This window comes from Micropterus salmoides, unplaced genomic scaffold (assembly GCF_014851395.1).
Source record: "Micropterus salmoides isolate LMB-PRFRI ecotype aquatic unplaced genomic scaffold, ASM1485139v1 Ms_hic_scaffold_5, whole genome shotgun sequence".
NCBI classification, from domain to species: Eukaryota; Metazoa; Chordata; class Actinopteri; order Centrarchiformes; family Centrarchidae; genus Micropterus; species Micropterus salmoides.
Genome location: NW_024044237.1, coordinates 588,810 through 615,965, shown reverse-complemented (window position 1 = coordinate 615,965; position 27,156 = coordinate 588,810). Strand labels below are relative to the sequence as shown.

The following is a 27,156-nucleotide window of genomic DNA, read 5'->3' as shown; positions in this document are numbered from 1 at the left end:
TTAGTAAGCCAAGAGTGCCCCAACACCAACGGAATAAATGGCGAGTCTATCACAAAAAAGGAGATTGTTTCAAAGTGATTACCTGACAACTGAAGCTGAACCGGACAGGTGCGGGTCGTCACTCGATCAAGCAGCCTCCTGTCAAGTGTGCTAGCCTCCAGCGGCTCCTTTAGCTGCTCTGTGGCTAACCCCAGCTGCTTCACCAACGTGGTGTCCAGAAAACTCTCGTCGGCTCCTGAGTCGAAGCCAGGAGCTCCAGGGTCTGGGTTCCCCAGTTGATAGTGGCGTGTAGCTGAGTTCGAGGACGGGAAGACTGTAGTGACCAGGTAGACCACAGTAGAGACAGGCGTTGTTCCCTCTGCGGCGGGGGGCAACATCCCTGCTGAGGCTGCCGTGTCTCTGCCGTTGTCTCTCCCGGCAGCGATTATCTATCCGAATCGACAGGGTAATGATTATCCAGACATTCAGGTTCAGGGTGGGACACTAGTTCATCTTTCAAATGTTCATTTAGCCCATTGGTGAATACAGACAGTAGAGATGCCTCATTCCAACCGCTCTCAACGGCCAGAGTCCTGAACTCAACGGCGTATTCAGCCACGCTCCAGAGTCCCTGGCGGAGGGTGAGCAGTCTCATGGAGGCATCGTTACCTCGAACCAGGTGGTCAAATACCTTAGTCATCTCCGTGGTAAAGGCGGCATAGGAGGTGGTTATCCGGTCCTGCCTCCTCCAGTGAACCGAGGCCCATTCCAACGCTGCTCCGTGCAGCAGTCCAATGAGGTAGGCAATTTTCGACCTTTCTGAGGCATAGGTGAGGGGTTGGAGAGCGAAGATAAGACCACATTGCATAAGGAAAGTTTGGCATTGGCCTAAGTTGCCATCATACCTCTCTGGTGGGGATACCCACGGTTCCCTGGCGGAGCTTGCGGCTGCTGATGCGGCAGGTGGAGGACCGTGCAGGGAGTCCTGGAGGTTTCCCATTCGGAGTGACAGATCTTGTAGTCCTCCCATGATTTCCTGGTCTGCTGAGTCCATTCTGGCCGGATCGTTCTGTCAGGACTGGGGGCCAGAAACTCAAACGCAGACTAGAGAAATGCACAGAAGTGGTTTATTGAGCACAAGGGGTGTCCTGGGAGAGGTTGGGATGAGGATGTGCTTCAGGTGGGAAAGCCTGGAGCTCAGATACCACGCCCACCAGCAGCCTCAGGGCAACAGGCAGGCCAGGGTCACGACCGGGGGTTTGTGACAATATCGCTATACAAAAGTTTCTCCACATCACCGCAGCAAACATAAAAGCAGCCTATAAACCAGTGTGCAGGATGTCCTACACAGCAAAACCGGTAGTGTGAACTGGAGTTAGTTTTCCTCATGATTTTGACCGCTGAAACAGCTCTGGGGGCGGTGCCTTTTCAGCGAGTTGAGTGCACGCACACTTGACGGTGTTAATTGCACATCCGTTTATTTTGCGGTCATTTTTGTGGATGCACGGTGACGGAGAAGAAAACCAAGTGTCGGCAATATACTCTTTTAAACGGTAAGAACAGGTATATTTACTTATACTGACCATTATTCGCTTCATAAATTGGGTATTAACGTCGAGTGGGGTGTGGGCTGACGTGTGTTTTTGAAGCTGGTAGATACCAGCTAATACTAATTTAGCTAAGTGCTTGCTAGCTAACAAGCAGTTAATGATGGTCAGTTAACGTAATAACAATAGTGGCATGTTAACATGACATTTAGGATATCCAGATAAACTCAAATAAATACTGTGCGATCAATTTTAGCAGGTTTAGCTGCTTTAGGCAAATACTAGCGCTTAAAACATTAGGCTGACCATGGTAACGTTAATTAACCAGTTGGCAGACTGGCACCAAAAGTTTGTGACTAGTGGTGAGGTTGAGCAACTGTTAGAGGCCATATCTAGCTAATTTTGATACCTAGGCCCAGGGTTAAGAGAACGAATAACATTTTAACAGTAAGTTATTTGTTTTACCACAATTTGCTGCAAATACTATGTTTTATCATGTATTATCAGTGTTTCCCATTAGGACTGATACAATTCATCGATAAAATCGATTACTAAATTGCATCGATGCAAATTCTTTGTGTTGACGCTTTGTTTAAAAACCGCCAAGCAAAAACACTTCTTAAACGAAGCATCGATGGATCCTTAAAATAATCTATAGAAGTGTAGATTACTAAATCATCATTAGCTGCAGCCCTATTTCCCACACATTGAGTTCTTTGTGGCGGCCGCCACAATATATAAACATAAAGTAGCTTAAGCCTATTTAAAGTCGTATTTGGCTGCAGAGCTGCGCACATATGCGCGCGCTCTCTCTCTCTCTCTCTCTCTCTTTCTCTAGAACACCGCTGCACAAATCTGTCCAACACAACGCTGTCAATGTGGGAGACCCACCTTAAAAAAGTTATTAGCAAGCATGTAAAGAGCCTAGCTAATAAGGATAGCTATGCTAACACCAGAAAACAGCTGGGTTGTAGAGGTTGGCACGCTGGTAGTCAATATCAACTGCAGCAGGAATTTAATCATGCCTTTCAGAATTAATAGTATAATAGCTTTGTTTTTACTGGAATATTTTGGCTTCATGGCTTGATTGAAAATTCTGTTAATAATTCTTTGCACCTGAGAAAACAATACAGGTAGTTCTCTCCATTTTCTGCAGTTTCTTTAAGATGCCATCATGCTGCTGAAGGTGAAATACCAGACTGCCAAGAAGTACATCAGACTACAGTCAGGTTTCACCTATTTGGAGTTCGTCAACGAAGGCAAGTAGCTATCTTGTGTAACAAAATGAAAGTACAAGCTTTAAGGCTTTTTTAAAACTGTCCTCATGGTAGTTCATGTTGGCATCAGATTTAGGGAAAATAGGCCTTTTTCTTCTTATACTGAAAATACAGGCACTTAAAAATGTAAAACTCTTGCTCTTACTTAGTGAGACAGTTTTAAAAATTCCTTCATCTGCATTGTCTTGGTTCCTTTGGTTATGTGTCTTAAAATTAAAGAGTTGCAACTCCTGGAAAGTGACATTTAATTTGGAAACTAAACTTCAGTACCTCAGACAAAAAAGTGCTGTTTTGTCTTGTACACTGTAATGTTGGTAATGACCAATATATAACATCATGATCAAGCTGTTCTGACAATGTCACATCAGTTTTAGAGATAAATTGGTTGAGCAGCCACTGATTTATCATGTATCTTGCTTGTTTTCCTGTAGTCAACAAGTTTGGGCTTCCCGATGCTGCTGAACTTCATATTTTTGAGAAAGTGACACTGCAGTAGAGGAAGACATCCTTCTTGAACTAATAGAGACCAGTCCTGACTTATGCCTGACAGTATGTGACAGCATTTCAGATGAAGGTTGGTGTCATTGTCATTGGGTTTTTTTCTGTGGAAAAAGTCTAGGTGAGACCTCTTTATGTCTCTGAATTTCTGACTATTGTTACAAAGTAGATAAACAAAGAAAAAATATCAAAGAAAAAGACAAATCAACATCCAACTGCAAAAATGTTGGTTTGGTTGTGATTGTCCTACAGTTTGCTCTAGCAGGTCACTCTTGTACTGGATATATTTTTGTAATGTTTTACTTTTCCCCTTCAGGTCATTCAACATCATCTTCTCAAACGGACACCATTTCACTTTCGTCAAGTGACAATGACCGTCTGCAGCGCGTCGGGCCGTTCCGTGACCTCCTCTCCCTGGCCCTGTCCACTCCCTCTCGCTGCAGACGATCGGTGATTGTTCTCTCTGGCTGGATAAAGTCCGACGCTCCTGTTTTACGTATGATAGATTGATAGATAGATAGATATGATAAGACATCGGTGCATGACATTGCTAATGTTGGTTGGCACTAGCAACCTGCTGGTAAGTAGTTAATTATGCTTAGCCCTATGTTAATAAAAAATGTATTATGCTAACGCCTATAAAGTCCCATTAAAATTACCACCTGTTTGAATGTAGCCTAAATAGGGATATGACTTCATATACAGTCCAGTGTTTCCCATTTTCCCAGCCCAGTGTGGCCCGCCTTAGTCTAATCTGTTCCGCCACAGTTTCATAATGAAGCAAACATTCACAAAACTTCTCATAATAACATAATAGGTCTCTAACATTGTTTTGCACCATTGCTTTGGTATGTAAGTATCTGTCAAATGAACTAAAATCTGGCTTTGTGCCCTTATCAAATGGCAAAAGACTGCGATTTAATTATTTTAAGTAGCCTATAAGATGTACAAATAAGTATAAATAAGTAATGTTGACTCTGAGTAACCTTTAAATGAGCTACCTTTACTTGAGTAGATTTTTATACCAGTAACTTTACTTGTACTTCAGTAAAAATTCATCAATGTAACAGTATTTTTAGGTACAATATTTTAGTACTCTTTCCACCTCTGGTTATCACTTACATGTGTCCCTCCTATATGTGGTGTTTGTCTTTTGCAGTACTGTTGCTTTTTGACCTTTCTCTGATAGAGTGAATTACTTTTACCCTTGCATAGGAAACCTGGAGGGGAGGATGTACTTGAAGAATACAAGTTAGAGAATTCCCTGAAGCACCGCACCAGGAGACAGCTTGTCAACATACTGGCTAGCCATATGACTGAGATGCATGGGTAAGTGTTCCTAAACGTTTAAAAAAGTTTGAGACTGAAAGGGTTATTATGGGAATGGAATGGGAGGAATTTTCTAAATACTAAGCGTTTAATTAACATATGTGGGGTCCTATATTCATCCTGGAGCATATGAATTTTATGTGTTTGTATTGTGCTTGCTTTAAAGGAGGATTCCCTCCCGCAAGTAGAAGGAGAAATATGCCGTGGGAATCATTATGCTTTTTCCCTCGCTGAAGGATCCTTTCTCTCCAAAGGGCTATGTAAGTTTAAACAAACACACACACACACATATATGAATATTTACTCAATAGACCTTTGTAATTTTCAAATGACAGGAGCACTTCTATGATGGGGAAAAAGGTACAGGATATTTAGCGTGGCGCCTTAAGACCATGACCAGGAATAAATGTCAACAGCCAGTCAAGGCAGCCATGGTGCCTGAAGCACAAGGACCAAAGCAGCCGCAGCACCTCACCAGCTTGATGGGGACGCCTGCAGGGAGGCTATATCATTCCTTGTTCACTGTCCTGATGAAGCTGGTGTGTTTAAGAAGATGGAGGTGACCTTCCAACATCGCCAGGAACTAGCGCATGACCCGTAGAAAACCACAGATGTGTTCAAGATATTTCCACATCTTTTAGATGTCAAAGGACTAGTGAGTTAAGCATATTTTATTTAAGATCCAGTCTTTGACTTTGTTGGTTGTAAGCAGCCAACAAAGCACTCACCATTGATTCCATGTATTTGCATGTATGTATGATCAACAGCTGAACCAAGACTTCCTGTTGCTGTTTGGTGCTGAAACTGCCTCCAAGATGCTTGAGAAGTGGGACACAGCATTCAAGGCCAAGGTTATTGAAGAGGCCAAACACCTGAATCAGTCAACCGAGTTGTGCCGACTTCTGAAAGCTGCTGAGAAACTCACAGAGAACGATGACACCAGTATGCTACATGACATGCTGTGTTTATATTCCAAATAGCAGGTGCTATTTACTTTGTGCATTCTGTGTAGATACTAGATAATAACTTTTTTCTCCTTTGTATTCCCTCCTTAGAGACAGTGATATGGCCTCCCTGCTGCTCCGTCTCCATCTCTTGCCACCCACAGCTGGACGGAAGAGGATCAAAATAAGTCCCAGTGATGCCGTGGACACTTTCACAGGGTACATTTGTTCTACTCTGTTGAAATTCCATGAGCCAGTTGTTTAGTTATATTAACTCAACAAGAGACAACTTGCAGTGGTATTCTCTTCCCCCAGAGATAACTTTGTTAACTTAATATCTGCTCAACAGCAAAGACTTCTTGGGGACACATGAACACACATACATCCACCAATGCGATATGCCATTGTCTGTTTAGCAACTCTAACTTTTCTAGTGTCATATGCAGTGAGTAGTTACAAATCTGGTCAATGTTCTTCCCCCTGTGATAGTTCAGATTTATACATGGGACACAGTAGAGTGCGTGTTCTCATGACACAGGAGCACCTAACTGGACAAAAGGAGGATCTATAACATCGCATGGAGTAGCAAAACCACTGTCTGGATAAGAATCCAAACAGTTACTTCAAGGTGTTCATGTTATTGTTGTTTTTCAGTCATGCTGCAGCATTGATGAACGCCTGCGGGGAAGAGATGGCAAACAACCCTACATCTTTGCTGTTGGCCGGACCCAGAACAGGATTGACACTTTCTACTTTGTCGTAGACAAACAGCTCTTCCCATGCCAGTCCACCAGCTCATTGGGTGCTTTTGATGAACTGTTTAAATCCCACTACGTGTTCAACTTGACTTCAGTCTACAACATCAATGTTACAACAAAAGATGAGTCTCCAAGAGTTCGTGCTGAACTAGGGTAAAAAATGTTCAGGTGTTTCATTTGTCAAGCTGTACATGTGGCTTGTCGGTCCTTGATAACCCATTTAAGAATTGATCTCAGTTTCTATCCTAGCACCGGGTTTAAGTTGTTTTGTGCACAAGAATGTTGTAGGCGTCAGTTTTCAACATATTCGGGTTTCAAAACACATTTAAGCAGTGTTCATGAGAAGGATTTTTCTCAAAGCGGTGATGCAGCAAACTCAGTGTCATTTCAAGCAAATTTTCACAGTCTCCAAGATTCTACAGAAGTTGGTGAAACAAGTGCCACGCTGAGGCCAGAGGCTAGGTGTTTGAGGACAATGGATCAGGTCTTAAAGAAAATACAAAAATATTTGTACTTCAATCATTGCTAAACTCCAAGGAAGTGGGATAGCAAATAGTTTAGTTTCAGCAGTTGTTAGTGATTTGGAAGAGCTTGCTACTGGATTGCACTCCCAAGTTAAACATGAAATACTGTCTGCTGTGCCTGAAGATTATCCTGTAAGATCTACTTTAGAAGACACATTAGATCATTTTGAAAACCCATTTGTTGGCTTTAATACTGAAACTAAAAGAATTAAATACTTCAATGAAAAATGGGGGCTTGTGGAGCCTGTAGAAATAATGTGAGGAGTTCGATTTGATACGAGGCGAAATACACAAACAGGCACTTATGATCAAGTCCCAGTCAAAGACACTTTTGCTTACATTCCCATTTTGGAAACAATAAAATGTATGTGCCGCAATTCTGAAAATTGTAAACTGCTTGGGGAACCTTGTGTATCAAAAACCGACAGATATGAAGACTTATGTGATGGGAGTTATTTTCAGACACACCCATTGTTCTCTAAACAACAGACTTCTTTACAAATTCAGATGTACTATGACGACTTTGAAACTGCTAACCCACTGGGCTCAAAACGTGGTGTTCACAAAATAGGTGCTCTCTATTTTGTCCTCACAAATCTGCCACCAAAATTTAACTCTGCTGTGATGAACATTCATTTGGTTGCACTGTTTCACACTGAAGATGTGAAAAAATATGATTTTGGTCCCATTCAACAGCCTCTAATTAATCAAAACACTGGAGAGTCATGGCCTTGATTTGTCCTTGTCTTCTGAAAAAGTCTGTGGTACTATATGCCAGATAACTGGGGACAACTTGGGCGTGCACGCCATTCTTGGTTTTACAGAGTCTTAAGGTGGATGTTATTTCTGTCATTTATGTTTGATTGAAAAAGATGATGCCCATAATGTTTACAGTGAGGATGACCCCAAGATAATCTTGTGTGGTAAAGAGCTTTTTGAAATGCACTGCAATGAGTTGCAATCAGACCCAGAGAAGTTGTCCATGTTTGGTTTAAAGCAGAATTCAACTCTTAACAGCCAAAGGTTCTTTCATGTTTGCCACAATTTTTCTTTGGACATAATGCACGACGTTCTTGAAGGAGTGGCTCAGTATGAGCTAAAGTTACTTTTGGAGTATCTCTCAAAAACTGTTTTGTCAAAACCCGATCTATTGTCTAGAATCTATGCTTTTGACTATGGGTACTTGGAGCGCAAAAATCACCTGCCAAGGATTAACCTGGACAGTGATGGCAATAATATAGGACTCAATTCCATTCAGACTCTTTGTCTGGTAAGAAACATTCCTTTGCTTTTTGGTGACATTGTGGAGGAAGGAAACCAAAACTGGACTCTGCTGCTGCTTTTACTGCAGATAATCAACATCATATTTTCTCCATCTCTTACACTTGGCATGAGTGTGCATTTAAAGCATTTAATAATAGAACAACCATGATTTGTTCGAACAGGTCTATCCAGATAGAAACCTGATCCCAAAACATCACTTTATGATTCACTACCCGGCTTGTATAAGAAAAATAGGACCTCTAATACATGTGGAGCATGAGACTTGCAAAAAACGCCAAATGTCCATAGGTTATCACCGGGAGACGTCACCTTCAAACCATATTGAGTATGGACCCCTGAAATCATTTAATGTGGACAATGAGGACAATAGTGGCCTATTTGCCCGAGCCCTGCATTCCGCTGTACTGAAAGACATTTTCTCTACTAACTGGGTTAAAATCAGTGGGACAGAGTACAGGGCAGGACTTATCATCTGCAGTGAGTGACCATGAAATGCCTGTGTTTTGCAAAATAAATAAGATTATTTATCTACAAAGTGCTTATGGTGGAGATCAGAGACTATATATTGTACCTTTATTTTCTATGTAAATGTGCATTATTGTGCCCACTGTGACTGGTCCAAGGAAGATTTTTTATTTTTTTTCCTGAATAAAAAATGTTAATTTATAATGTTGTTTTAATGATTATTAATACTTGTTCACAGTTTACTATAACTGTGCTAACGTACAGTTAAGAGATTTACTGCATGCTAGTGTTACTACTGTTCTGTAGCCTTTTATAGAAATTTTTAGATTTGGTGAAAACATTCTGTTAGAAGTTAGCAATTGTAAGTCAAAGGGACTAACACAATTTAGTGTCAAAAAAACACTTTCATGTCACAAAACAACACTGAGTGTCAGAAATTTAACACTATAAAAGAGTTAAAATATTAACACTGTCCAAAGTGTAACTTTAACACCGAACCGGTGAGAATTATATAAACACTGGGATAGTGTTAATTTTAACACTATGCGAGTTGAATTTACACTTGCGATTTTGCTGTGTACGTATGGCGATATCATTTTCCAAGAGATCTGATTGGTCAGTAGGTGGTGTTTTTATGGAGTTGATCTCTTACCTGGAACATAACCTGCTCTGAAGCAGGTTAGCCGTTATAAGTAGTTATCATGGCGATTTACCCTGGTAAGAAGTCAACCACCGCTGTGGTACTGAAAACCAAGGGTTAACCCCGAAGTTACCAGGATAGGCTGAAATCCTGCTTCGTGGTACAGGCCTCAGGTTGGCCCTTAGCCAGAGCTTCTGCATTTCAGTGAAAAGTAGGCTGCCCCAATTTTTTTTGGGGGGGGGGGTTTAGTTCTGCAAAACACAGCTGTGCATACTATGCTAACGGTTCCCTACTTTAAGCTTAATAAGAAAATTTCAGTTCTTGATGTTTGGATTACAGAATGCAGAAAATATAACTTGCATCACGTTTCTTTTGATGGTTTCCTATGATATTTTGAGTGCCCTATAGTACATGTATAATACCTGCATGTGGACTGGGTCCCCCTCACAAATATGGCAAAACGTTCTCAAGTACACTTGGTTTTCTCCCCCTCCTGCTCATCCTCTCACCAACCCTTTTTTTCTTCCAAAGAGAAAGCTAGGCTAATCCTCAGAGTACAGAAGTCACAAAATCACAGTGTTTGCCAACATGAGCTTTCGAAATGACAATTAGGCTAGGTAAATGAAGCAAGGAATCCTTAAGTTGGCCCCTTTAAAACTTCCATTTGTCTTCTCTTTCCAGCCATCCAGCTTCACTTTCATGCTTCAATCTTTCCCAAAGTGTCTTCCTCATTCATCTGTTTTAGAGAAAACTAGGCTAATCTCCTGACTCTGTTAGCTGAGGCAATTAGCCACCAGCCCCAACACTGTGACACTGTCACACCCTGTGTGTTTGTTTGTGTACTTAGTCCACATGCGTGTGGTTGTGTTACTTGGAATGTGCCTACCACACCACACACACAAGCGTTCATCTGCTTCTTTTTTCGATTCGATTTCGATTCGAGCTTCGTGACATGGTGCATTATCCTGCTGGAAGTAGCCATCAGAGGATGGGTACATGGTGGCCATAAAGGGATGGACATGGTCAGAAACAATGCTCAGGTAGGCCGTGGCATGTAAACGATGCCCAATAGGCACTAAGGGGCCTAAAGTGTGCCAAGAAAACATCCCCCACACCATTACACCACCACCACCAGCCTGCACAGTGGTAACAAGGCATGATGGATCCATGTTCTCAATCTGTTTACGCCAAATTCTGACTCTACCACCTGAATGTCTCAACAGAAATCGAGACTCATCAGACCAGGCAACATTTTTCCAGTCTTCGACTGTCCAATTTTGGTGAGCTCTTGCAAACTGTAGCCTCTTTTTCCTATTTGTAGTGGAGATGAGTGGTACCCAGTGGGGTCTTCTGCTGTTGTAGCCCATCCGCCTCAAGGTTGTGCGTGTTGTGGCTTCACAAATGCTTTGCTGCATACCTCGGTTGTAACGAGTGGTTATTTCTGTCAAAGTTGCTCTTCTATCAGCTTGAATCAGTCGGCCCATTCTCCTCTGACCTCTAGCATCAACAAGGCATTTTCGCCCACAGGACTGCCGCATACTGGATGTTTTTCCCTTTTCACACCATTCTTTGTAAACCCTAGAAATGGTTGTGCGTGAAAATCCCAGTAACTGAGCAGATTGTGAAATACTCAGACCGGCCCGTCTGGCACCAACAACCATGCCGCGCTCAAAATTGCTTAAATCACCTTTCTTTCCCATTCTGACATTCAGTTTGGAGTTCAGGAGATTGTCTTGACCAGGACCACACCCCTAAATGCATTGAAGCAACTGCCATGTGATTGGTTGAATAGATAATCGAATTAATGAGAAATTGAACAGGTGTTCCTAATAATCCTTTAGGTGAGTGTATGTGCACATGCACATGCTGTGATTCTTTGATCTTACCAGACTACACGTATGTGAGACTGAATATTTCAGATACGAGGTTGGTTTGATTACTACGGAAGCGCATTACATTCACCAAAGGAAAAAAAATTGGAAGCCTTAAAAGATGTCATAATTGCGAGATCCGGATCTTGTTATTAGATAACTGGAAAGGTGCCACTTATTACAGAGTTTAGTAAAGTTGGAAATATTTCACACGAACTTCCGGGATCAATAACTCGTAAACAAATGTGTTTAAAACACAAACAACACCTCTTTATTATCGTAGTTAAGTAGACAACAAGCTACAATACATTTTCACATAAATGAGTCTTCCTAGGAGCGGAACAGATAACATTGGTCTCTACGCGCAGCTGGCTGTGAGACGAGTGCGCAGGGACCGTCCGAGTGCAACACCAAAAACACACACTGCAGAGATATTCATAACTTCACACTTATACAATGTAGTGCCCCCAAAATCACCTTACACATTAATGATACTACAACACTTAGTTTGGGGGAAAAAAGACCTTTGCATATACAGTATATTAGGTAGGCCTATTTTAATATTCTGTTTATTATTCTTCTGTATATTTAATATACTGTTAAAGGCAGCAGTGTCTCAAAAAACACCCCAGGTATCAGTGATCTCATGGTGATGATACTACAACACTTAGTTTTTAGAAATATAGTTTTGCATAATTTTGGAGAATTTCTATCTTCAATAACTTTACTGTTATAAGCTGTATTGTCTCCAAAATCACCCTGCATGTCAGTGATCTAATGCTTGTGATACTACAACACTAAGTTCATAGAAATACAGGTTTGCATTATTTAGGGGAATTTTTTTTTTCAATACATTTACTGTAATGAGCTGCAGTGTCTCCAAAATCACCCCAATCATCAATGGTCTCATGTTGAGAACAGTTGCCACCAGTCAGGCAGACAGATAACTTCCTCTGAAGGTCTGCCAAATAACATCCCACAACACTTTAAAGAACACCATATCGTGTCCGTTTGGGAACAATCTGGGAACATTATAACGCAGCGTCCTTGACACCAGCAGGGAAGTTCTCAAAATGTTCTAGGAACGTAAAATGTCTAGCTGAGTACTCTGTATAACAGTGAAGTTATTTAATATAAAAATCCCCCAAAATTACCTCAAAGCAAATTTTTTCAAACTAAGTGTTGTAGTATCATCAATAGAAGACCACTGTTGATTGAAGTTATTTTGTAGACACTACAGGTGCTGGCCATATAATTAGAATTCCATTCAAAAAGTGAAACTTGTATAATGTATACATTCATTCCAAACACAGACACAAAAGGTCATTGCTAAAGAGGCTGGCTGTTCACAGAGCTCTGTGTCCAAGCACATTAATAGAGAGGCGAAGGGAAGGAAAAGATGTGGTAGAAAAAGTGTACAAGCAATAGGGATAACCGCACCCTGGAGAGGATTGTGAAACAAAACCCATTCAAAAATGTGGGGGAGATTCACAAAGATTGGACTGCAGCTGGAGTCAGTGCTTCAAGAACCACCACGCACAGACGTATGCAGGACATGGGTTTCAGCTGTCGCATTCCTTGTGTCAGGCCACTCTTCAACAAGATACAGCGTCAGAAGCGTCTCGCCTGGGCTAAAGACAAAAAGGAGTGGACTGCTGCTGGAGTCAGTGCTTCAAGAACCACCACGCACAGACGTATGTAAGACATGGGTTTCAGCTGTCGCATTCCTTGTGTCAAGCCACTCTTGAACAAGACACAGTGTCAGAATCGTCTCGCCTGGGCTAAAGACAAAAAGGACTGGACTGCTGCTGAGTGGTCCAAAGTTATGTTCTCTGATGAAAGTAAATTTTGCATTTCCTTTGGAAATCAAAGTCCCAGAGTCTGGAGGAAGAGAGAGGCACAGAATCCCCGTTGCTTGAAGTCCAGTGGAAAGTTTCCACAGTCAGTGATGGTTTGGGGTGCCATGTCATCTGCTGGTGTTGGTCCACTGTGTTTTCTGAGGTCCAAGGTCAACGCAGCCGTCTACCAGGAAGTTTTAGAGCACTTCATGCTTCCTGCTGCTGACCAACTTTATGGAGATGCAGATTTCATTTTCCAACAGGACTTGGCACCTGCACACAGTGCCAAAGCTACCAGTACCTGGTTTAAGGACCATGGTATCCCTGTTCTTAATTGGCCAGCAAACTCGCCTGACCTTAACCCTATAGAAAATCTATGGGGTATTGTGAAGAGGAAGATGCGATGCGAGCTGAAGGCCACTATCAGAGCAACCTGGGCTCTCATAACACCTGAGCAGTGCCACAGACTGATCGACTCCATGCCACGCCGCATTGCTACAGTAATTCAGGCAAAAGCAGCCCCAACTAAGTATTGAGTGCTGTACATGCTCATACTTTTCATGTTCATACTTTTCAGTTGGCCAACATTTCTAAAAATTCTTTTTTTGTATTGGTCTTAAGTAATATTCAAATTTTTGGATACTGAATTTGGGATTTTCGTTAGTCAGTTTTAATCATCACAATTAAATGAAATAAACATTTGAAATATATCAGTCTGTGTGTAATGAATGAATATAATATCCAAGTTTCACTTTTTGAATGGAATTACTGAAATAAATCAACTTTTTGATGATATTCTAATTATATGACCCGCACCTGTAGACTGTCAATACAGTAACATTCCGGCACTCTTATATAGGCCGTTATTATTAGTTTAATAGTTAAAAAAGTTTATCATTTTAAGGTCTGTATAACATTCCTGTCTATAGCCACTGTCACGCTGCCTTTTTTCGGGAGTATTGAGCCGATATGCCGCTCACTGCGCTGAATGACAGGTACGGTGCTGGTGTTGATCTGCCTCTTGAGACGGGAACATCGAAGTAACAGAGCCTGAACATTTATTTTGGTATTTCTGTATGAAAAAAGGTAGTGTTTCGGATTATGCTCGCTCATGAGTTCAAGCGAGCATGCGTACGAGCACACGCCTGGTTGCAATCTTAGAACCGCACCGCTAGTTCCCGCTGGAAACTCCATAATGCCCCTTTTAAAGTAATTACTGTGTGTGCGTGTGTGTGTGTCTGCGCGCGCGCTTACTTAATCATCTGTCACAGTGCAAAAGCCTCAACTCAAAATAATATGTGGGTTAGGTGGAGATGATTTCCTACTAAAATACTTAACTTGTAACATTTCAAAGCAGCAGCAGCAGTAGCAGATTAGCTCACTGCTGCTAATGTTAGCCTAGCCAACCCTGTTAGTGACATGACCGTCACCCTACAGCATAGGCGGAAATGGCATGGGGGAACGGGGGGGTCAGAAGGTTGTCTGGAGAGAAAGTTTGCACCACTTCAGTAGGCTAGTTGTGGAACTCCAGTGAGGCTGGCTGGACTATTTTATTCACTTAGAACATCAGATGAACTGATTATTTTGTCTTTATTACAGATTAAGAGTCATATAGATAAGATAACCGATGTGTTTTCCATGAGTCCACTATATTAGGCTATCTATTGTAACATTACCTAGCTTTTTTGGTAGCTTTTCTAATAGCTTGTTTGGATAGTAAGTCACCCACTACAGCTAGAGATGCGGCGATCAATCGCCTGAGGACTGAAAAATCTACCCTGACCGGTGACGGGGGCGGAGTGGTGTCAAATATCCGATTTTCTGCTGGTGACATTGACCGTTGCACACGGCGGCACAGACAGTAACTGGCTATTGTCACAGGCACACATAAACACGCTAAAACATCCCTTAGATGTGAAAGTTCTTCACTGGAATGAAGAAAACATAACCCTCGCAATTTACATCTGCAGAGAAACACACAGAAAGAGACACGTTCTTGTATTAGTTATAAGACACAGTGGATAGCCTATTTGAAAGCACAAAGCAGTTCCTGTTTTGCTTCGTTGGCCTCGGATCCGTGCTTGCCCATTTCTCTGTCGGCCAGTTGTTGGACCCCTCTGGATACTGAGGTATATAGTTAGTTTTCGGGATGTGCAGTGTGGGTGCGGGGCAGGGCTGTGCTCCGGTTTGTTCTGGGTTTGTGCCTGGAGTTCTCGGCCCTTGATGGATGGGTGGGTTGTTGGTGGCATGCAGCTGAGCTAGTTGATTTTACCTCGTTGCTGGTTTGGCTGGTGTTGCATGCCGGCCGGGGGGCGCGCTGGGCATGGGGATGTCGGCTGGCGCCGGCGGCCTTAGTTTTTTCCGGCGGTTGGGGGGACGGTGGACTTTTATTGGCGGGTGCACGGTGACCTGTGCGGCGCGTTTGCTGCCGGGCTGGGACTTGCTGCTGGTGTCTCTCTCCGCTGGCTTTCGCTGTCGTGTTGTTCCGTTTGCTCTCTCTCATTTGCCCGACCTCGCACGCGGGATTCGCGGGGGGCTGCTGGGCATGGGTGTCGCCGTGCTCGCGCAGTGTGCGCGTTGGGCTCGTCACTTGTGCATTGGTGTTGATGATTGCGTGGCATTTGGGCACTGTGGTTGTTTGCTGCGCGGCGGTGGGGTGCTGGATGGGGGAGGCCACTGGTCTATGTTGTGTCTGCGCCGCGGTCGGTCCGGGTGCTGCTCTTCCTCTTTTGCGTTCCGTCGGCATTACGTTGTCAACTGGCATTTGGGTCGGGGTCTTCTGCGTTTGCATCGCGGTGCATCTGGGAGTCTTTGTTTTTTTTTTATTTGATTTATTCTTTTTCTTTCTTCCACCCCTATTGGCTACTGGGGTTCTTGCCTGCCTGTTACAGTCGTGGCGTCCCACTCTCTCTAACAACTACATTCTTTAACAGGCTTATGCGCACACACATGTACATACACACACATACAGACACATTCACCCACACGCACACAGACACACACAGACACAAACAAACTTAGGTTGTCCCTGGTAGAATTATTCCTGATGCCTTTCTTTCAGTTACTTATTTAAATTAATTATTATTCCAGCTCTCGTGGCTGTGTTGTGTTGCTTATTTAGTGTGTGACTGTTTCTTGTTTTCATTGTTCTCTTAGTTGTCTTAATATGTCATTAATATGTCAGCTGTTTATTGCTGCTGTTCGGCTGGTTTTCTTTTACTATTATTATTATTTTTATTGTTTTTTTTGTTTGTGTTTGTTTGTTGTTGTTTTTCTCCTCCCCAAGCCCCCCTCTCTGTTCTCTTGCAGGTTTCGTTGCTTTCTGCAATTGGTGTTTCCCACAGCTTTTCCCTGTTGTCCCCACCCTCCATCCCCCTTTCCCCCTTCTCTTGCAGGTGTTGTCCTTTCTCTGTGCTGTCTGTTTGTGCCCCCCCATCCCCGTGTCTGCCCCCCTGTCCGGCCCGGTGACAAATCAATACATAATTAAATAAATAATAAAACAGACAAAGGAGTATTTTAATACTCTCTTGTTAAAGTAAAATCTGTCTGGCACAATATGGTATCCAGGTCATTATACTCTATACCAGGCTGCTGGGCAGGACAGGTTTAAAAAAAAAAAAAAAAAAAAAATGAAAGCACAAAGCAGGCAAAGCACCAGTGAACCGTTGATGTCATTCATACCACGGTGGCTCTATCGGTAATTAAAGCCTCTACACGCGACGCACCTATTGCTGTGAAAACGGAATCACGGGTGAAAAATACCAAGCGCAAATTGTCTTTTATAAAACTGCTGACAAATAAGTTCAGAGCAGACAAATACAGGCAGAGAGAGCGAGAGAGAGAGACAGACAGGAGTAGGTGCCTGTGGGTCTGAAGTGAAGAGCAAGGTGAGCAGATTAATGTAGTTTGTGAGTAAACACTAAAATAACAATCAATGTTTCATTATGATAAAACAATTGGATGGACCCCAGTGAGAATAGCCAATGTTTATGCTGGTGCTGATGGGGATCCTAATAAAATTACTAAGAAAAGTTACTAAGATGTTTGTGTATGCTGTCAGTTATAATTCTTAAAAAGAAAGAATCGAAATCGGGTGGTTGATTGGAAGAATTGAATGAAGCGCAGGTGGTAGAATAAGTGAGAGAGGCGTGGTCCTGTTCCTGAACCTCAGTTTACATAACTCCATAACATGAGATTTACGCCCTTGCCCTAAAGGTCCCTTGAGAGTCTTCCAGTTCTTCGACTTCCAGTGAATGCAACCATACCAAAAAACTGATTATCAAACTGTAATCCCTTACACTACACATTACAGAAAAAATGTTATCACATTACTGTGCAGTACTGCCCAACACTGGCTAGTTTGCATGCTTGTAGTGGTTTGAAGTCTTTGCTCAAGAGCACATTCTGTCAACTTTGAATAAGTGATTTCTTTTTCTTATGCAAACCTTTCTGGTTGGTGATTTTTACTTTGGAACATGCCCCCTTTTTTTAAAGAAGAAAAGCTATTTCACGTTCACTTCAGAGCCCAGTGCAGTCAGTCCTGTACTGAGAGCCACTTTGCAGGGGATGAGTGCCTTGCTCAAAGGCACTCAATTGGAAGTGGTTCAGGAAGACAAGAGCCTTAATCATTTTCTCCACCAAGACCTCAAGCCTCTTTGATTAACTGCTGCCTGAAATTAACTTTCCAAAGAGTTATTTTGTGATAACTTTTGTGATATTTTGATAATGAATAAATGATGTGGCTTGCTAGTTTTAGTCTTGTAATAGTTTCAGGCTTTGTTCATTGTCAAGGTTGTAAGGAAATTATCAAATTAATCATGTACCCTTTTCATACGAAAACAGGCGCATATTTTTTGCATAGCAACACAAACAAGGAGCCAAGGGTGCTATTTTTCTGATGCTTTAAATGCTGCGTTTGGAGAGCACAACTGGATAAAAACCTTGAGGAGGATTGGAGTTGGAGGATATTTTAGGCTTATGAAATCTAGTCTGATATACTTTTCAAAATTAGGTTTCATGTTACTCTAGTACATCACTAGTTCACCATTACAATGGACTTCAAATTGGACTTTCATTATTAGTTTACCAGATAAAGTGGACTATAAACCAATCCACCACTTCTTGTCAGTGAAGTCTGACAATCTGCCTGATTGATAGGAGTAAAACATGCTGTATTCCATTCCATTAGATGCAGTGAGTATCAAATAACAGCATGCCTCTTATAATCAGAAGGACAATGTCATGTTTTGTCCGCTATGGCAAATGTTTGAGCTCAAAAAATGGCCGAGTCAAATTAAATTTTATCTGCTTGTCATAGATACACAATGCGAGACAGCTGTCTTCTGATATAAATGCTGGTTTTTGTAATGGATTGGATGAACTTCTTTGCCAAAAGAAATAACAGCATGGTCGATTAATTGAAGATATATGGTGGGTTAGGGACAAGCTTTTGAACCCTGGCATAAATCAGGCCATTGTGAACACTTTCAGCTTAATTTCACATTTTCTGTGTTGTCACGATGTTCATTATTCATACTTATTCCTTGAAGGATTAGATTTTCCCTAAGCATTTAAAATCACGTCAGCTGTCATATGTGTAATTTGCTTTCTCACAAATCCCTCTGAGAAACTCACACACCTGAGCCCTTCACCAGAGGCCTGCTACACATTCATTCATTTGAACCAGTCCTCACAAGACTGGGACCAGCAAAGAATTAGCAGGTGGAGGTGTAGTGATGGAAGAGTATACACAGTACATTTATTCTACCTTCAAGTCTGCCAGGAAAGTGTTTGAAATGTTTTTGACCCAAAACCTACCTTTAACTTTGAGAAAAATCTTAACATGTTCGACAATAGTTCACTCCCACAGTTTGTTTTCATTTTGCAAGATTTTACATGTAGGTCATCCCCATGATCTTTACGCATTTGTGTGTTACGGTGGTTTTGCCACTCCTTCAGAGGAACCATTCAAAGACACTGGCATTCCACCCATCAAAATCCCATCTTGTGACAAGGGCATTGTATTACCTGGCAGGGAGTTCACTAAATCAAAACTTGTTTTTAAGGGTTTCCAGTTTGGACTTAAAATAAGCACTCCAGTTGTAGTGAAAGACACATGTTTGCTTTCTCTTTGATTGTTGGAGTCAAAGCACAGTTATACATACTTATTATTTGCACAGAGTGAAGCATTAAATCTAAATGATTTTTATAAAAGCAAATAAGCATGACAATATGAAGGAATTGTTTTAGGAGAAAGCAATGTTAAAAAGATGTTAAAAAGTTAAAAGATGTGGAGTCAATTCAAATTAGCTTTATTGGCAAAAGTAAAAATATATTAAAAATAAAATAAATAAATAAAACAGTAAGCGTGTGTGTGTGTGTGTGTGTGTGTATAATATATTTGCATATTTAAACACACTATTTCATAAAACCTGTAAAACAAAGAAAGATTGTTTTAATGTAAGTAATCAATGAGGAACGTTTCATGGTGATATCTATTAGTAATTTTTTACCCTATTCACCTGCAGTGCCTCTCCTTAAGCAAAATTAAGCAACATTATGGTAAATTCTGGAGAGTTCGGTGAAAAGGTTAATTCCAGTGTTCTGGTTGTGTGGGTATGACATCTTGATTACGGAATGTAATCTCAGGCAGTTTTAATTAGAATGACACAATTTGGATATATCTACCCATCACACACTCAGACAGCATCTTTATACTCTATAGAAGTGTAGTTTGTCCAATATGCATCCAAAAAGCTGTGACCAAGCTGAAAAAGTTGGATAATATGGTTCCAAGGAGACAATTTTTCTCTTTTTGGCTCCCCTGCAAATGCTGTGACACTTTCCATATTGCTGATGGGACTTTTCAATCAACAAGCCGTGCTGTGTTGCCTGCCTATGCTCCATGCCAAGACCCAGTATTATGAAATTGCCTCTCAGTGGTTATGGGTTTAAATTTCCTTTTACAATTTAGCGCTTTCATTAAAACGCTTGTGTTCTGTGCAAGGAATATAATAAGTGCATTAGCTCTGTGAACTTTTATACATTTATAAAAAGTGTTTTCAGAAAATAGAATGGAAACAAGGAAACATTTTCATTAGTGCATTTTGTGCTGGCTGTACATTGCAAGAAGTCTGTTAAATCTTTGACACAGTAAAGTTCAGTGGGGACAGTGAGCCACTGGGCCTTCATGGTGCCACCGGTTTACAATGCTTAGACCTGTGAGTAAATGCTGACAGTCAGGTATTTTGCTTTGCATTCTCTATTTAAAGTTAAATTCATCACTGCCAGTATCAAAGCATAATGACTTAAGCTCACTGTCCTTATTCTGGTGATTGTATTTACCATCACCAGTCCTATTGGTTTCTGAGAAGTAGAAGAAGACATATGCTTCTGTCGGCTCATGACATAGGCTCATTATTAAATGCCTATGGATTTATGGTCAGTTTATGACCAAGTCAATATGACTGTAAAGGAGTTCAAAGCAATGCTCTCACAGAGCAGAATCACTGACTCTGTTGGATGTTATCCCGCTGTTCCAGAATTTATTAGCTAATAAAATCATGTAAGTACACTGTATATCAGCATCAGCCCTGGAAAATGCAAAATAAGCTACTTTTCAATTGTCAAAACCCACATGACAGATGTAGGATTTTACCTCAGAGTCTGCCGAACCTGACAGACAAACCACATTTCACAAAATACAGGCATCAAATCTTTGATCTCCTGACACACCTGGCAAGGACAATCCAGCCTGCATAAAGAAGCATAATTCTTAAATATCTGCTCAACATTTAAATCACTATCTGTTAGGATGCATTCACATCTGTAGTTTAGGTAATATTACAGGCAGATAGTTACTGTGCCACTATGTTTTAATCAGAAAGATTAAGAAAAAGAGCAAATTGGCAACATGTAGTAGGACGTTGGCACAATACATATCCATTATACAGATCGGGAGATTCAGCATATCCAGGATTTCTAATTTCTTAGTTATCTGGATTCCCTAACAGTTGCGATCAGGCTAAGCAGACACACAATGCTAGTTATCAACTCAGTAAGTCATGTCCCAGCCATGATTGCGTTCACATAAAAGGGGCAGTGTTTGTATCATGATCATTCGCAAACATGGACAAGTGTACTGGCAGCAAAGAGGCAGTTTTTTGAAAGAAAGAGCAAATTATAATATAACCTACGGGTAAGCTACACATAATCCAGGCTATAAGCAACACAGCTGCCTCATGAAGGAAGACAGAAAATCACAGACCATGTGAATGTTAACAGTTAACAGGCATATATTATCAAGGGCTTAAATAGTGGTCAAAACACTATCGCAACCATGGCTTCAGTTCCCATCATTTTACTAAAAAATCACCATATTATCTGCACCCAAATAACAAAAGGTGGGCTGCTACATCTCTGTAATATAGGAAAGAAATGCAACCTAAAGTTAAAATAAACTAATTCATGTTAAACTTAACTTGAATACCAAAATATATGCTCATAATGTTTAGCATAACATAAAAGAAAATTGAACTTTTTTATGAATGGACTGGCAGAAAGTACACAAAAGTCATGTATTAAACGTTTTAGGTGGGTTGGGTGAAATTATAGTAAGTTATCTGCTTTCGTTCGGTTCCTGTGTGAAACACGACTGATCTATTTTTTTTAATAATGCTAACGCTACTTAACTTTATTAGCTTTGTAGTGTTAGCCAGCTAGCTAACTGTAATAGTCTTAAAGGCGTTGACTGCCCCCTGTGCCCCCCTGTTGCCCCTAAGCCTTACCTTCACAGGGGCGTGTGCCTAAGGCTAAAGTGCAATTTATACTTCTGCGTCAAATCGACGGCGTAGCCCCTACACCAGCGTAGCCTGTTTTTAACACACTAAATTTAGCTTTGTTAAACGTTAGGTCTCTGGCAGGAAAAACATTTTTAATCAATGATTTTATAATCACTCACAATCTTAATTTCATGTTTTTAACTGAAACTTGGTTGGACCAAGATAACAGTGCAGCTGTCTTTATCGAGTCTACCTCAGCTAGAGTGCATAAGAGAGGAGGTGGAGTTGCCTTTTTGTTTAATGACTCCCTCCAATGCGAAAAGATGTCTTATGGGAATTTTGCTTCCTTTGAATATGTGGCTCTTCAGCTGAATTCCTCTTCTTGAGCTATTTTTCTAAATATCTACAGGCCCTCTAAATACTGTGCTGTTGAGGACTTTGGTGAACTGCTGTCTATAATCTGTACTGACTTTGACTGTGTGGTTATTGTTGGTGATTTTAACATCCATGTTGACAACCACCAGGACAGCGAGACTAAAGAACTGTTTTGTGTTCTTGATAATTATGGACTGACCCAACATGTAACGGAGCCCATACACAATAAGGGGCACACTTTGGACTTACTCATCTCCAAGGGTCTGGACATTTCCAAGGTTGTGGTGACTGATGTTGCTGTCTCTGATCATTGCTGTGTTTTCTTTGAGAGTGCTATCTGCGTGCACACAAATGTACAAACAGAGGTAATCACAAAACGGCATATCACTGAAAACACTAGTGAAAAATTTCTTGAGGTTTTCTCGTCGACACCCGTCCTCTCACGGGTCTCAGTGAATGAGCTTGTAGATAATTTCAGTTCTAAAATTACAAATGTTATTGATGCCATTGCACCAGCCAAGGTGAAGGTGGTCTCTGGTAAGGTCAAAAATGTTTCTAAATGCATGGCCTCAGATCTACTACAAATTGTCAACATGTCTCTCCTCAGGTTTTTCAACAGCTTAGTGCTTTCTTGGCACTAAATTACTGTTTTGATGTCTTCCAGTCAGGTTTTCGACCACACCACAGCACAGAGATGGCTCTTGTTAAGGTCTTCAGTGACATCCATTTAAGCACTGACAGTGGCAGAATTTCAGTCTTAGTATAATTGGATCTCAGTGCTGTATTCGACACGGTCGACCACAACATATTACTAGAAAACTGGGTTGGACTTTCTGGCACAGTACTAAAATGGTTTGAATCCTACTTAAAGGACAGGGACTACTTTGTGTCTATAGGTAATCACACATCTGAGCTGACAAAAATGACATGTGGAGTTCCCCAAGGCTCCATTCTGGGGCCTCTTTTGTTTAACACTGACATGCTTCCACTGGCTCAGATTATGAAAAACAACAAAATATGTTACCATAATTATGCAGATGACACACAGATTTACATAACCATTTCACCAGGGGACTATGATGAAGTGCTGAGCAACTGTATTGAGCAGGTCAACGGCTGGATGTGCCAGAATTTTCTTCTATTGAACAAAGATAAAACTGAAGTTATTGTTTTTGGAGCCAGGAAGGAACGATTGAAAGTCAGCGCTTGACTTCAATCTGTAATGTTAAGAACCACAAATCAAGCCAGAAATCTTGGTGTAGTCATGGACTCAGACCTGAATTTGAGGAGCCACGTTAAGACAATTACAAAGTCAGCCTACTATCACCTGAAGAATATATCAAGGATTAAAGGACTTATGTCTCAGCAAGACCTGGAAAAACTTATCCATGCAATTAATTTCAGTCGACTCGACAACTGTAACAGTGTCCAAAGAATTGATTTCAAAATCCTGCTGTTAGTTTATAAAGCACTAAATGGTTTAGGGCCAAAATACATTTCTGATCTTCTGCTTCGTTATGAACCATCCAGACCTCTCAGGTCGTCTGGGGCAGGTTTGCTTTCTGTCCCCAGACTCAAATCTAAACATGGAGAAGCAGTGTTTAGTTATTATGCTCCGTATATCTGGAACAAACTCCCAGATAACTGCAGGTCTGCTGAAACTGTCAGTTCTTTTAAATTAAGACTGAAGACTTTTCTTTTTACCATTGCTTTTAATTAAATATTTAAGATTTTTCTTTTAACCGCTGCCTTTAACTAGTAGATTGATAACTTACACTGCACTGTAACTTTTACTGTCCTGTTTTTGTTTTCTTTGTTTTTAGCTTTTTACCATTGCTTTTAATTAAATATTTACACGGTGAGAAATGAGTAGGTCATTGAGTGAAAAGATAATGAGAGTGAGATTGAACAGAGTGAAGGAAGTGGTCTTAAATCTCGCGCCTGAGTGATTTGCAGGAACCTCTGTCCACCTGTAAACGTGCAGGTGGGTCCAGAGTATAACTGGATCAAAGTGGCCTGCGGACAGACGTCCTGGTTTCTCTGTAGTGTCCGAGGATTTTTGGAGTTTCGGTGGACCCAAAGATTGCTATGGACCCGAGTACAGACTAGCTAGAGAGAGTAGATTAAGTGTACTTCTCTGTATATTCTCTTTTCAAAATAATTGTAACTCAATTATTTGGTCAACCCCTCAGCCTGTTTTTATTTTCTTTTATAACTCTTTTAACCCTGATTGTACACTGCACTGTACCTTTTATTATTTTTTAATGTGTATTTTTTCAATTTCCCTATGTTGCTTTTAAACTTTTTTATATTTCCCTGTTGCTTTTATGTTTTATGTAAAGCACTTTGAATTACCTTGTTTGCCTGCCAGCCTGACATGCACCTCCTCAAAAATGTAAGTAACAGGTCGAGTTGACGTGCACCGTATGCACTGTGATTGGTTGGCTGGGTAGCCTCGCAATGCCTCCGAGCCGACAGGAAGTGCCCGTGCTTTGAAGTAACTTTTACTAGCGGCTAAAACAGCGTCTGTAACACGGTGGATCAATATATTTGACCGTCACAATCCGAGCGAAATGACTCATTTCATGATCAGAATGTGATCCATTCCGTCAATAACTTTTGAAAAGGCTACACAAGCCGCACGTTTACAATTTTACCCCCATTCACGTTAGCGGAGCATTAACCGGAAGTTAGTCTGCTCGGCCAGCAAAAGTCAACACGCTGTCGACGCTGTAGTGCTACTGCCGACTAGTTTTTGGGGGTGTAATTGCAGATTGACGGACACACGGACGGAAGTACAAATGCCTGGCAGAAGACACAGAAGAATGATGTCTTCGGCACAAGCAGGGTGGAACACAGGCTTTGTCCTGCCGGGGGACCTCCATCCCTGATGCGGACCGGAGCACGCAGGCCAAGCGCTCACCCCCAGCTCACGTTGCTCATTCTGCGCCCTTCTCTCAGCCGAAGAGAGGCAGTGCAGAGAAGCTCATTTTGCCCTTAGGACAAGGATGTGTGACAGTCCACCCACTCTCTGGATGAAGCCCTCGACCTGTTCTTACCGAAAGTGCGTCTCCCCAGTTCCAACCTCCGGTGCCGGCTTCGACGTTGCTATGTTGCTGGGGCGAGGCAAGTGATCGTTAGGCTACCAGGATGCTAACGTCAGGCTAACAGTAAGCTAACATGTAGCTGACATGCGACCTGCCCCTGGATCAGCCGACCAGGGAGACCCCTTGTGTCCATGTTGCTCCACATTAGCTGCAGCTAATACAATAGCAAACGGATTGCTTGCTGCTGGCCGACCCTCGTCGCTCGGAGTAGACGTCTGGTAAGCTATGGGTCAAAAGAAGATGTGTGTTGAAATCTTGTTGCTCCTTTTGTGGAACGTGTTGAACAAATGCTGTCTGTACCTGTCTCACTCAAACAGTCAGCCACACCAAGCTCGCATTCTCCACGCTGTGTGAGCGAGCTGCCGTTAGCCAGGTGGCTAATCTGCAACTTGAGCTCAGAGCAACAAGCAGTACACTCTCTGTTCACAGTCAGAGGTCCCTTCACACACCCCTCCTCACAGAAACTGTATGAGCCCACAAGAGCGGACATTACGCTTCGTGTGCACAGAACACATACACAACCTTAACAGATATTCTGAAGATGAAGAAATCTGCCAGGCAGTGTGTGATGCTGTTCACATTACACATGTTCCCTGGCAGTGACCGGCTCCAAGCTCCTGCATAATCATGGCATCATCCGCAGGTGTGTGACAGCGTTGCCATCAGATTTACTCGCACATGCCCGCCATGAACCTCCCTCCCTCCGCTAGGTGCTAAGCTCTCCTTTTCAGTGGAGCATGAGGTTGTTAACCACTGGCCTCGGTTGCAGCAGAACACCACCGTACAGGTGGACCGTCAGGAATCAGGGATTCTACTCCCGTTATTTCCTGGTCAGGAAGAAGACGGGGGTGTGAGGCCCATCTGGGATCTGTCTCTACACATAAACGTGATGGAGCTCCTCACGTTGTGGAAGGTGGTCCGACACTTTGCCCCTCTGCTGTGGGACCAGCACATACTGGTCCACACCGACAACAAGGCTGCAGCGGCCTACATAAAATGCCAGGGCGGGTGCGCTTGATGCAGCTGCTGGGCTTGGCCAGGCGGCTGCTCCTGTGGGCGCACATGCATCTGCTCTCCATCAGAGCAGAGTACATCCCCGGTGTGTTGAACAGAGGGGCGGACATGATGTTGAGGGGGGGCTTTCGGACACACAGTGTGCCCTGTGGTTTTCACTGTGCTGGGGGGTGGACACCTTCGCACAGCCCCTGTAGCCTCCCCGGCTACTGTATGCTTTTCTGCTGGTTGATCCCGCGCCTCCTGGACCGCCTACAGGTTACAGTCTTGGCGGTGATCTTGTTGGCTCTGAAGCACATGAGCGGGTCCTAGTTTCCCCGCGTCCAGCAGCCACTGGCGGGCCACTGTGGAAACTCCCCTAGAAGGGGTCAGGATCTATTCGCTTCTCAGCCAGCCCCTGTGGGCTGCCTTAGAGGGCGAAGCCTGTACGAAATAGAATGGTAGTTGCAACCAGGTAACTACTGTTACCCTGCTGAAAAAAAACAGCTTAAACAAGCTTAAGATGGTTGCTGGTTTTAGCCAGTTGTAGCTGTTTTTTTCAGCAAGGAAAGACGTTACCGAGAGGGATCACACAGATGGAAAATAAGATCGGACCCAGAATTGAACTTTGAGGAACCCCATAGAGCATGTTGATGAGGGATACAAATGAGACGGCCATAGTCACGATAAAGCATCTTTAGAAAGGTATGACAAATGTGATATGTTGCTTCCTATTTATATGAATTCAACTGGTGGAGAGTAGTCTCAATTCTTACAGATTTACATGTCACATTTACATTTATTTATATATATACATAAATTTATCACAATAAACGTGTACACTTGAAGCCTAACAAATGTGTTGAATGCAGTCTTCTTCCTTGCCTTTGCTGGTGCATCACTTCACTTCTTGGTACATGATCGCTGCCACTTAACAGGTTTGGTGT

General features: G+C 42.1%; 1 pseudogene; it reads left to right on the top strand.

The window, feature by feature from the left end:
- Nucleotides 1–2,700: 2,700 nt before the first annotated feature.
- On the top strand, nucleotides 2,701–26,234 carry LOC119889323 (annotated as a pseudogene).
- Nucleotides 26,235–27,156: the final 922 nt, after the last annotated feature.